We start from the raw sequence: 11910 nt of genomic DNA, 5'->3' as shown, positions 1-11910 counted from the left end.
TCAGATCAGTTTCCTCAAGGCTCCCTTCATGTCCTTGTTCCTCAGGCTATAGATAAAAGGGTTCAACATTTGAGGGACCACGGTATACATCACGGAGGCTACTGCAGTATCCTTGGAAGAATGAGTAACTGCGGAACTAATGTACACCCCAAAAGCTGTCCCATAGAACAAGGAAACCACGGAGAGATGAGACCCACAAGTGGAAAAGGCTTTATGTTTCCCCCCAGCTGATGGCATTCTCAGAATGGAAGAGACAATTTGAGTATAAGAGAAAATAATCCCAAGGAAAGGAATACCACCCAAAATGCTAGTCACTAAATACACCAGGATGTTATTGATGAGGGTATCAGAACAGGCGAGCTTGATGACCTGAGCAAGTTCACAGAAGAAATGAGCAATTCCCAGGTCTGCGCAGAAGGAGAGTCACAGCACCATCAGACTGTGGAGTAGGGCATCTGCAATGCTGATGCTCAGGGAGAGTAGAATCAGTAGGCCACAGAGGTGGGGGTTCATGATGACTGTGTACCTCAGTGGATGGCAGATGGCCACATACCGGTCATAAGCCATTGCTGCAAGGAGAAAGTTTTCCAAGCCTGCAAAAAACAGGACGAAGCAGACCTGGGTGAGGCAGCCTGTGTAACTGATAGATTTGCTCTGTCTTTGGATGTTCACAAGCATCTTGGGGATGGTGGTGGTGCTGAAACAGATGTCAGTGAAGGCCAGGTGGGAGAGGAAGAAGTACATAGGTGTATGGAGATGGGAGTCAGAACTGATAGTCAGGATGATGAGTAGGTTCCCAAGCGCAGTGGTCAGATACATGGTCAGGAATAGCCCAAAGAGAAGAGGCTGCCATTCTGGATTTTCTGAGAGACCCAGGAGGAGGAATTCTGTTACACCTGTTTGGTTTTCTGGTTCCATGTTCTTGATAAGTCTGATGGGAAAAATACAGGTGAGACAACACATAACAGAGAGGACACATAACAAGGATGCTTTATTTTAAAGTTTGTTTATTTAGAGAGAACAAGTGGGGAAGGAGCAAAGAGACAGGAGGACAGAGGATCTGAAGCAGGCTCTGTGCTGACAGCAGAGAGCCTGCTGTGGGGCTTGAACTCACAAAATGTGAGATCATGACCTCAGCTGAAGTCAGATGCTCAACTGACTGAACCACCCAGGCACCCCAGTGATGCCTTATTTTAGAAAATCCGGACATGAATCGAATTGAACTCAGGCTTCCAGACTTTGGAGCTGAACTTATAACACCATGTGATGCAATCTCTGACTAGTGCAGATTTAGGTGTCCTAAAGCATTGATCAGACTTCATCGCTTGCCTTTTGGAAGTTTCCACCGGCATAAGACTGCAAGTGCTTTCCTGGTGCTTTAAGCTGTTATGGTTATTATTTTAATAGAATTCACTTTTCTCCTAACATTAGAGTATTTAAACACTCGCAGGGTGCCTGGGTGGCTCATTCAGTTAAGTGTCTGACTCTTTTTTTTTTTTAAGTTTATTTATTTTGAGAGAGCAAGAGAGAGCGAGAGCAGCGGAGGGACAGATAGAGAGAGGAGAGAAAGAGAATCCCAAGCAGGCTCCTTACTGTCAGTGCAGAGCCCAACGCGGGGCTCAAATTCACAAACTGTGAGATCGTGACCTGAGCTGAAATCAAGACTCAGACATCTAACCAACTGAGCTGCCCAGGCGCTCCAAATATCCAACTCTTGATCTCAGCTCAGGTCATGATCTCATGGTTTTCAGGATCGAGCTCCAAGTCAAGCTCTGCTCTGACAATGCAGAGCCTGCTTGGGATTCTCTTTCCCTCTCTCTCAGAGCCTCCCCTGCATTGCCTGTGTGCTTTCTGTCTCTCAAAATAAATACATAAATAAATAAACAAACAAACAAATGTTAAAAATGTTTAAAAAAAACCCATTCTTATAAGGTGATACATAACACATCTCTGTTTTTTTCCCCCAAACTGAGGAATTGGATGAAGGAGGAAATGCACGGGGGCCTTGAAAGAGAGAGAGAAAAAAAGCAAAAACAACAATATGTTAGTATGTTAAAAGCAGAATCCTGGGATGAGAAAGGTAAAATCTACGGGCACTAATGGTCAGGATGTTTGACAGGAGTATTGCTGCAGTAGTGAGAAGAGGAAGCAGATTGTCAAGTTAGCCCTAAGAGGGGAAAAGGAAATCAAGAAAGGTATATCTGGATACCTCAAACCCCTTGCTGGTGGGACTTAAAAAGTTTAATCAATATAAATGGGAGCTTAGTTTTAGGAATGACTTACCTTCCCCCACCAGGGACAGGGACACACACACACACACACACACACACACAGCAACAGCATATGAAATAAATACATGTACACTCCTTAATTGCCAGTCACATTTTTACATGCAAAACAATGGGAAAAGACTATAAACAAATTCAAATTTTAGAATAACAAGTGTGATCATTATCTTCATTAATAAGCAATTACTTCTAAATCAACTTTGACTGTTTTCTTTTCCAAGGTACCTTCTTGAGATCAGTGCCTTCTTTCGTTTTCCTCTTTTTATGGTAGTTTATGGACCACCCAGGCACCCCTCATTTCCCTCTTTTTTTTTGTTTAAATATGAAATTTGTTGTCAAATTAGTTTCCATACAACACCCAGTGCTCATCCCAACAGGTGCCCTCCTCAATACCTATCACCCACCCTCCTCTCCCTCCCACCCCCCATCAACCCTCAGTCTGTTCTCAGTTTTAAGAGTCTCTTATGTTTTGGCTCCCTCCCTCTCTAACCTCTTTTTTTTTCTTCCCCTCCCCTCTGGTCTTCTGTTAAGTTTCTCAGGATCCACATAAGAGTGAAAACATTCCCTCTTTTTATGGTAGTTTATAGAAATAATTAATCCCTTCCTACTCGGCAGTTTAATTGATTTTCTGTTGCTTTTTGACAAACGACAACTCTGTCTCTATTGTAAAACAGATAATTTTAAGGAAAGAAATGTTGAAAATCAATGATAGAAATTTAGATCATCGTCTTTCTATGTCTTTTAGGCCCCATCAAGGCCTGGGTCAGGCAGCATTGACCAGTCGTTTCCAAAGGAATCCTTAGTTTATGTATCAGGAAGAACTCAATGACACTCCTATTTCCTGTATTACAGTGAGTTCCTGAGAATGATGTTATTGGATTACCTCAAACAGACAAGACATAATTGGCTATGTCCTGGGTGCATCAATGGACCTGCTAGATACTCTTATGAACCAAAGTTTTAGAAAAAGTCTAAAAAATTTTCTTTTGTGAACAGTCCATTAACATACTAATGTTTAGAACTGAATGGCCCTAGGTAATCTCTGTTTCACCAATGAGAAAATATGAGCCCTTAGCATGAAGTCATAAAAACAAGCAACCGAGAGCATCCATCAGTATTTCAATTCAGACACATTTAAGTTTAATTCTGTCTCCAGTACTTGCTTCGTAAAGAAGGGCATTTTGTTTTTTCAACTGTGTGAGAAGACTTGGTCTCATTTGGATAATGTGAGACACTGTAAAACCTTATGGGAATGTTGCAAGAATTAGTAATGAGTAGACCAAATCACCAAGCACAGTGTTTGATATTTGAGACACTTTTAATACTTCCTATTGTGATTTGGTTCTGTCACAGACACAAGTGTACCACTTGACATGATTCATTTATAAAAGGGAAGTGATAGGTGGGACAAAGTGTAGGAAGAGAGGAGAAACAAAGGATATCTTTAGCATGACAACCATAAAATTCAGGGAAAAATGGATGTGTTGAATCTCTTTGTGGAGTAATTGCTTACGTAGGGAAACAGAGGTGAACAATCTGAATGGACATCAATAGTTAATGCTCATTTCTCATAGACATGATAAAATGTATAGCAAATAAAATGAATACATTAGACCCAGATGTAGCAACACAAATAATAAAAACTCCAAAGAGAAAGTAATTTTCCTAACAAGACCTATATCATGATACAATTTAAGTGTTTTAAATAACACTGATCTTAAAACTTTAATTTCTTATTATAAAACATTTCAAGTATACAAAAAGTATAGAGAAAACAAAGTCCTGGGTATCCACCACTAAGGACCATTAAATTAAAATGTATTTCCATATTTTAGTAAATATTTTTAAGAATTAAATTAATACATATTTATTTTCCCATGTCCTCAATAACTTTTCCTTGCCCAAGGGAATCACCATATTGAACTTAGAATTCATTATTCCCTTGTGGTTTTAATATTTGAATAAAAATACATAAGCTTTTGTTTTGCATTTTAAACCTGACATATTGTGTTTGATTTTTGTTTATTTTTTAGGAAGTTTTTAAAATTTTATTTTAGAGCAAGAGAGCACATGTGCATGAGTGGGAGAGAGGCAGAGAGGGAGAGAGAGAGAGAGAGAGAGAGAAAGAACCCCCAAGAAGTCTCCCTGCTCAGCACAGAGCCTGATGCGGGGCTTAGTTCCATGACCCTGAAATCACAACCTCAGCCAAAATCAAGAGTCAGATGCTCAACCAACTGAGCCACCCCGGCACCACTACAGTTTGCTTTTAAAAATAATACATTTAAGGTCTTGGTACTTTTTTCTCTGGTTTATTAACTTTAACTATCTTACTTTATTCTAATGTCTTATTACATCACAATTTAACTTTTTTCCAACTGAGAAGCATTTTATTGTTGCCTTTTATACACCCCCCCCACACACACACAATGTGTAAACAATTTAAATAACATGTGGAGAACAACCAAATTCAAGACTGTGGTTGCCTCTGGGAATGGAGGGGAACAGAAAGGGTATGCTGTCTTTATTTATGTTATTTTGTTACCTTTTAAAGTTTTTTTTTTGTTTTTATTCCAGTATAGTTAACATACAGTGTTGTATTAGTTTCAGGTGTACAATTTAGTGATTCAACAATTCTACACATTACTCCGTGCTCATCATGATAAATGTACTCTTAATCTTCCTCACCTATTTCACACAGTGCCCCCAACCCCCTGCCACATCCCTCTGATAAACACTCGTTTGTTCCATGTTATTTTGTTATTCAAGAAAAGAACTCTGTGTGAAAAATAGTATGGATGTTCCTCAAAATTTAAAATAGAACTACCGTATGATACAGCAATGGAGCTACTGGGTATTTACCCAAAGAATACAATAACACTAATTCAAAGGAACACACACTCCCTTTGTTTATAGCAGCATTATCTACAATAGCCAAAATATGGAAGCAGCTCAAATATCCATCAATTGATGAATGGAGAAAGAAGAGGTGGTGTATATGCCTACAATGGAATATTTTACTCAGACATAAAAAAAGAATGAAGTTTGCCACTTGCAACAACATGGATGGAGCTAGAGTGTATTATGCTAAGTGAAATAAGTCAGTCAGAAAAAGACAAATGCCATATGATTTTATTCATGTGGAATTTAAGAAACAAAACAAATGGGCAAAGGAAAAAAATAAGAGAAAAAGAGAGAGAGAATAAGAAACAGACTCTTAACTATGGTGAACAAACTGATGGTGAACAAACTGATGATTACAAGAGGGGAGGTGGGGGTGGTGGTGAGTGAAATAGGGGGTGGGGATAAAGGAGTGTCCTTGTGATGAGCACCAGGTGTGGTATGAAAGTGTTGAATCACTAAATTGTACACCTGAAACGAATATTACACTGTATGTTAACTAACTGGAATTTAAATAAAAACGTAAAAGAACTCTGGTGGCAAAGTAATCAAGTCTTACTAAATCTCGAAGCATGGGTACATGCTTATTTGTTTTATTATTCTATGCTCTTTTGTCTTTTAAATATTTCATAGATTACTAAAAAGAAACAGGTAGGCTGTGGTGTAGTTTTGGGATCTGCCTCATTCTCTACCTCCTCTTTCTCAGAATACTTACAACCAGAAAACAGTGTCAAAACCAAATATCTCTTCTAGAAAGGAGTATCATGAGCCAGGAGTGGAAAGGAAAGGAGAGGCTGGCCATACATCTCTGTACTATGCCGAAGAAATTTTTAAAAATGTTAGAGAATTCTAGAATTGTATTCAAAATTGAGCAAAAGTAGATTGCTCTTGAGAATGGAAAAAGTACCAGGACTTTAGGATCGGAGTAGGTGATTAGCAGGATGAGAGATGGTCAAGCATTGGTGCAAAGGTGCAATCAAACAGGTGGGGGGGAAGATTGATGGACCATTAGGGAGGCACCTCAGAGGTGGCCCAATTCTCCTTATCTTCTGCGTGTTCTCATCTCAAAACCGCCAAATGGACCTGTAAACAAGGAACTGTCCTTATTGTAAAACATAAAGTAGGGGACTTGAGATTACCTGGGTGTCAACAGTAAGGAATAACATTCAGTTCTTCCTTGGGTGTGAAGATGAAAAACGAAAGCCCTGTTCTCATTGAGCACAGAAAGATAGTGAAGCACTGGACTCCTGTGCAGAAATAATGGACCCTGAGACTAGCCCCAGGTGGGTGTGGCTGTTGAGTGGGGTGGTCACAGGCAGACTATTTGCAGTCTCTTTCTCCTTTGGGGGTTCAATATCCAAAGCTCCTCATTAGCCAAACTCTTTTACTCTCATGTGATCACAGGGCAGCACAAATCCTGGAGGATTGAGGCTCAGAGATGAACTCTGTTTTGTCTGATGCTCTCACTCTGAGTGGCCAAACATATGCTATCTTCTTCCTCCACAGTTCTTGGCTCACATCCATTTCAAGTCACCTACACACCCAAACACATCTTCCTTCTGTTATTAGATTCTAGTCTTTTTTAAAGGTCTGTTTATTTGTTTTTTTTCATGTTTATTTATTTACTTTGAAAGGTGGGGGAGGGGCAGAAAGAGGGAGAGAGAATCCCAAGCAGGCTCTATGCTGGGGACAGCCTGACACAGGGCTCTGTCTCACAAACCATGAGATCATGACCTGAACTGAAACAAAGATCAGATGCTTAACTGACTGAGCCACCCAGGAACCCCTAAAGGTATATTTAAATTCAACCCTGTTTTAATAACAATCTCAAGAAGACTTACACATACTACATTTGAGTTAAAAACATATAATTTCCTTCCATGGATAGATAAATATTACCTGGACTAATACATGTGATAATGTAGGAAATATGCCCTAAAAATGCAAACACTAAGGGCTAATGTTATGTATGGCTCATTGAATGCTGATTTCACCTGTGTATATTATATTTAGCAGTTGCTGATATAGTCTATGTACTCAAGTGTAACAGACATTTGTTCTCTTTATAAAATTTCATTACCAACTTTTCCCAATTCAATATTAATGGCTTAAATACACTTTTTTTTTTCACATCAAGGACCATGGGTTAAAATTATGGTTCTTGGCTATCCATATTGTTGCACTAAATTGCAAATTATCAGAGTAGCAGTCAATCTGTGATGCCATATGGCTCTGAGGATGTAATCGTAAGATTTGGGGACTGTTTATTTGTTGGGGACAAGAAATTTTATTTTAGCTGTTAGGATACAATTTTTTTTTTTGAGTAGGCTTCATGCCCAACACAAAGCCCAAAGTGAGGCTGGAACTCACAACCTAGATCAAGACCTGAGCTGAGATCAAGAGTCGGACATTAACCGACTCAGCCACTCAGGCACCCCATGTTTTGAGACAATTATTAAGACATTGACAGAGACAAGTGATCAGAAGCAAGAGCCCAGATATGAACGGGCAACTTTTTTTTATTGAAGAAGTGGGATTACAGTGAATGAATGAACTAATTAAAAGGTACAGGGACATAAAATGAATTTAGCTACTGATATCACATCATAGTCAAGGTCAAACTCCAGGTGGGTTCATGCCTCAAATGTACAAGCCAAAGCTATAAATCCTTTATTTTGAGGTAAGTATGGGTTATAGAAACAAGACTATTGAGAACAAACCACTCAAGAAAACATTGACAAATTCAACAGTAGTAAAACTAAGCATTTATGTTCATCCAAAACACATTGCAACTTATTTACAAAATAAAGTACAAATTTTTTGAAAGAAATTTTCAATGTATGTAACTAAGAACAATTTACCATCTCAATTAAATAAAAACTCCTATGAACTAATAAGAAAAAATAGGTAGCTCAATAGAAATACTATAAATAGATATTTCACAGAAGAGGAAAAATAAATGGCCCATAATAAGTGACAAGATACTCTCTCTCAGAACAAGAGAAATCTAAATTATTGAGATAATGTTTTACAACCACTAGATTGTTAGAGTCGTGTTGGGAAGTGATGTGGATCTTAAGAAACATCATATGAGAATTAAAATTGACTCAACCACTTTGAAAAACTTGTTTGAACCACCCAAAGGAGAATAGGCCCTTATATCCAATAACTTGGTTCCTAGTATAAAACTTTCCCTCGTTTTTGCCAGGAGATACGTATGAGATTATTCAAACTGTGGTATTCATAATAGTGGAAAACAAGCTACCAAATGTTCCATCCATGTAGGAATGGGCTACTATTTTGTGATATCATCCTTCACAATGTCAAATTATATGATATAGAAAGTGAATAAATTAGTGCTATACTCCACAAAAGGTTTGAAACCCAATGGCAAAATGATGCAAAAAATAAGACACAGAATTCAAACTTAAAGACCAAACTTTTAATAAGTTCAAAAAGAGGCAAATTTATTTTAGAATATAGTTAACAAATGGTATAGGGATATATACAGGGTGATAGAAAGACGCAGTTGAATCCTATGAATATGTCTGTGTGTAGAGGAAACATGACAAAATACAGGCAATTCATAGAATTCAATGGACTAAAACATTAAAGAAATGGTGCATATAGAATTCAGAATAGTGGTTACCTCTGGGATGGGAAAGGTGATGTGACTTGGAAACTCTTCGAGTATATTCTTTTTCTTTTTAAAAACATTTTTTTAACGTTTATTTATTTTTGAGACAGAGAGAGACAGAGCATGAATGGGGGAGGGTCAGAGAGAGAGGGAAACACAGAATCTGAGGCAGGCTCCAGGCTCTGAGCTGTCAGCACAGAGCCCGACGCAGGGCTCTAACTCACGGACCACGAGATCATGACCTGAGCCAAAGTCAGATGCTTAACCAACTGAGCCACCCAGGTGCCCCTCTTCAAGTATATTCTATGCTTTAACCTGGTAATGGGTATTATGTTTTCATCATATTACCATTTAAGAACTATAGATGTATTTTATATGCCACTTCATCTACGATGTTTTAACGAGTAAAATTGAAGTAAGGTCTTTCATATTCTGAAATACAAATACATTCTTCCATGTTCTTTTAATATTTATGTCATGTTTCTCAGACTTTGAAGTGTATCAGAAATTTACAAAGTACTTATTTACAAACTCATCCTTTTGATGTCTCTCCAGTGATACAAAGTCAGTAGTTCTCAGAGGCAGATCAGAAATCTGCAGTGTGGACAAGTGCCTCAGGCCACCCATCTGTGCAGGTGTTCTGTGGGTGTCAATGGAGAGAGTTCTGCATTAGAAGACTCACCAGGGCAGCAGGCAGGGAGCTGTCCCCCAGCTGTGGTGCTGACACAATACCTCCTCAAGGAATGGCACTCCTTTGGTTATCCTGGGAGACCTCTGTCCTTCTCCCCTAATACACACATCCATAAAGATACTTCTGTCTGATGGCTCCACATTTTTGTACTTGTGGAAAAAGTGATGGCCCCTAATGCTACCAACTTCTTTTCTCCTGTCTTATTTTACACTCAACGTCTTCTCTGCAGAAACACTGTTTTCTTCATAATAACACATGATAATGTTTTGCATAAAAGCTCTAATTTAGCAGCCAACTCTTTAAGACTTCAGTCATTCCATCAATTTTACTCAGTCATATATCTCTGTGTGGACCCCTCCTGAGATGAGTGAGAAATACTGCATGGAGAGGTAACTAAAGAAATAAATTAAAACACAGATAATTCTTTTATTTTTTTAAGGTACATTCTTAATACATCAAAGAGGGGCACCTGGGTGGCTCAGTGGGTTAAGTGTCTGACTCTTGATTTCGGCTCCGGTTATGATCTTAAGGTTCATGAGATGGAGCGTCGTGTTGGGTTCTACACTGACAGTGCAGAGCCTGCTTGGGATTCTCTCTCTCCCTCTCTGCCCCTTCCCCTCCCTCTCTCTCAAAATAAGCAGACTTTTTAAAAAATAAATAAATGAGAAGGAATCAAAGCAAATAGAGTGTCAGAAAAAAAGATGAACACCCATTATCCTACCTACTCAATAATTAATGATTATATTGCTCAGACCAGAAAAGCTGCAGTAAAGATAAACAAATATAAATGTAGAAACAGGTGGCAAAAAGATGTGAGTTCAAAAGGATTATTAAACTTATGAATATAGATATGAAAAACTATGATACCACTTAGATGCTGTTGAGTTCCCCAGTATGTCAGGCATCGTATTAGGTGCTTGTAATAGTTATGACAGTTGATTGCCCAACAAGAATTAACCTCAGTCAGTCTAAGGCTTTGATTTTAATCATTTCTCCCACACCAGTAATTAGATTAAGAAGGAGCATATGATTCTCTTCTCAGCGATGAGACTTAAGGGGATATCTTTTGAATGATGCCATGGAAAGACCAATTATCAAGTGGCTCAGGGAAAGACAGTTTTCTGTCCCTGGGCATCAAGCTGAATATGACACCTGTGTCTGCTGCCACCATCTGATCTTGAATGAAGCCACTTCACCTAAAGCTAAATAAATTCCTACTCTCCCATCCATGTACATTCCCTATCTCTGAAGTCCCTGTATGAAAAATAGCTCCTGGAGAACCTGAGTGGCTCACTTGGTTAATACTCTGGTTCTTGATCTCGGTTCAGGTCATAATCTCATGATTTGTGAGATCAAGTCCCAAATGGGGCTCTGTGCTGACAGCGTGGAGCCTGCTTGGGATTCTCTCTCCCTCTCTTTCTGCCCTTCTCTTCATGCTCATGTTCTCTCCCTCTCTCAAAATAAACAGTAAACTTAAAAAAAAAAGAAGAAGAAGAGGCGTGCCTGGGTGGCTCAGTCAGTTAAGCGTCCGACTTCGGCTCAGGTCATGATCACACAGTTTGTGAGTTTGAGCCCCACATCGGGCTCTGCACTAATAGCTCAGAGACTGGAGCTGGCTTAGGATTCTGTGTCTCCCTCTCTCTCTGCCCCTCCCCCGTTCATGCTCTGTCTCTCTCTGTCCCCAAAATAAATAAACATTGAAAAAAATTTAAAAAAAATTTTTAAAAGAAGAAAAAAGATAGCTACCTTTCTTATTTGAGAATATTAAAGAAATTGTTCTTTTTATTATAAGAACCAAAGACTTTCAGTTTCAAGTTCACATATCTCACAACTGCCTAAAACCACTGAGATAATCAGATTTCACTGATGCTACAGATGATAAAACTGAGTTTGGTGGATTCTTATGTTGCTCCAGAGAGATAGAGTTTGATAGAGACAACTCTCAGTGATTACTGCGTGGGAGTAAGAAAGGCCAGCTTTCTTGCCTCATGGTGTATGCCTGTCTGGGGGAAGATTCTCATGGTCCTAGCTGTGGGATAAGGTGGAAGCTAGTCTGTACCTGTAACCATGACGTTGCATATACCTTTTGCCTGCCCTATCCATCTTCTCCCACCTTATTCTGAACATGCTGTCTCCCAAAATCACTATAACAAGATCCCAGGATTCAGGTTCTCCCTCTATGGAACATGACCCAAAGAACTGAATTTAGACACTTGAAATCACTTGTCAAACATCACAAAATCAGATATGAAGCCCAAGTTGATGTGGCCATCATGTTATCTAGTCATTTTAGATGATCTTGGTGATAGATCTGAAACACCAGAATACCTTTTACTTTGACTCATTCTAAAAATCTGACCCAAATATGATGACAGAATCATTAAATAAAAGTTATC

At 38.9% G+C, this 11910-nt stretch overlaps 1 pseudogene; it reads right to left on the bottom strand.

Moving 5' to 3' along the window:
- Positions 1 to 939, bottom strand: LOC122488659 (annotated as a pseudogene).
- Between the last annotated feature and the right edge of the window lie 10971 nt (positions 940 to 11910).

Source organism: Prionailurus bengalensis, chromosome A2 (assembly GCF_016509475.1).
Source record: "Prionailurus bengalensis isolate Pbe53 chromosome A2, Fcat_Pben_1.1_paternal_pri, whole genome shotgun sequence".
In the NCBI taxonomy this organism is placed as follows: Eukaryota; Metazoa; Chordata; class Mammalia; order Carnivora; family Felidae; genus Prionailurus; species Prionailurus bengalensis.
This window is presented reverse-complemented; position numbering and strand designations above follow the sequence as displayed.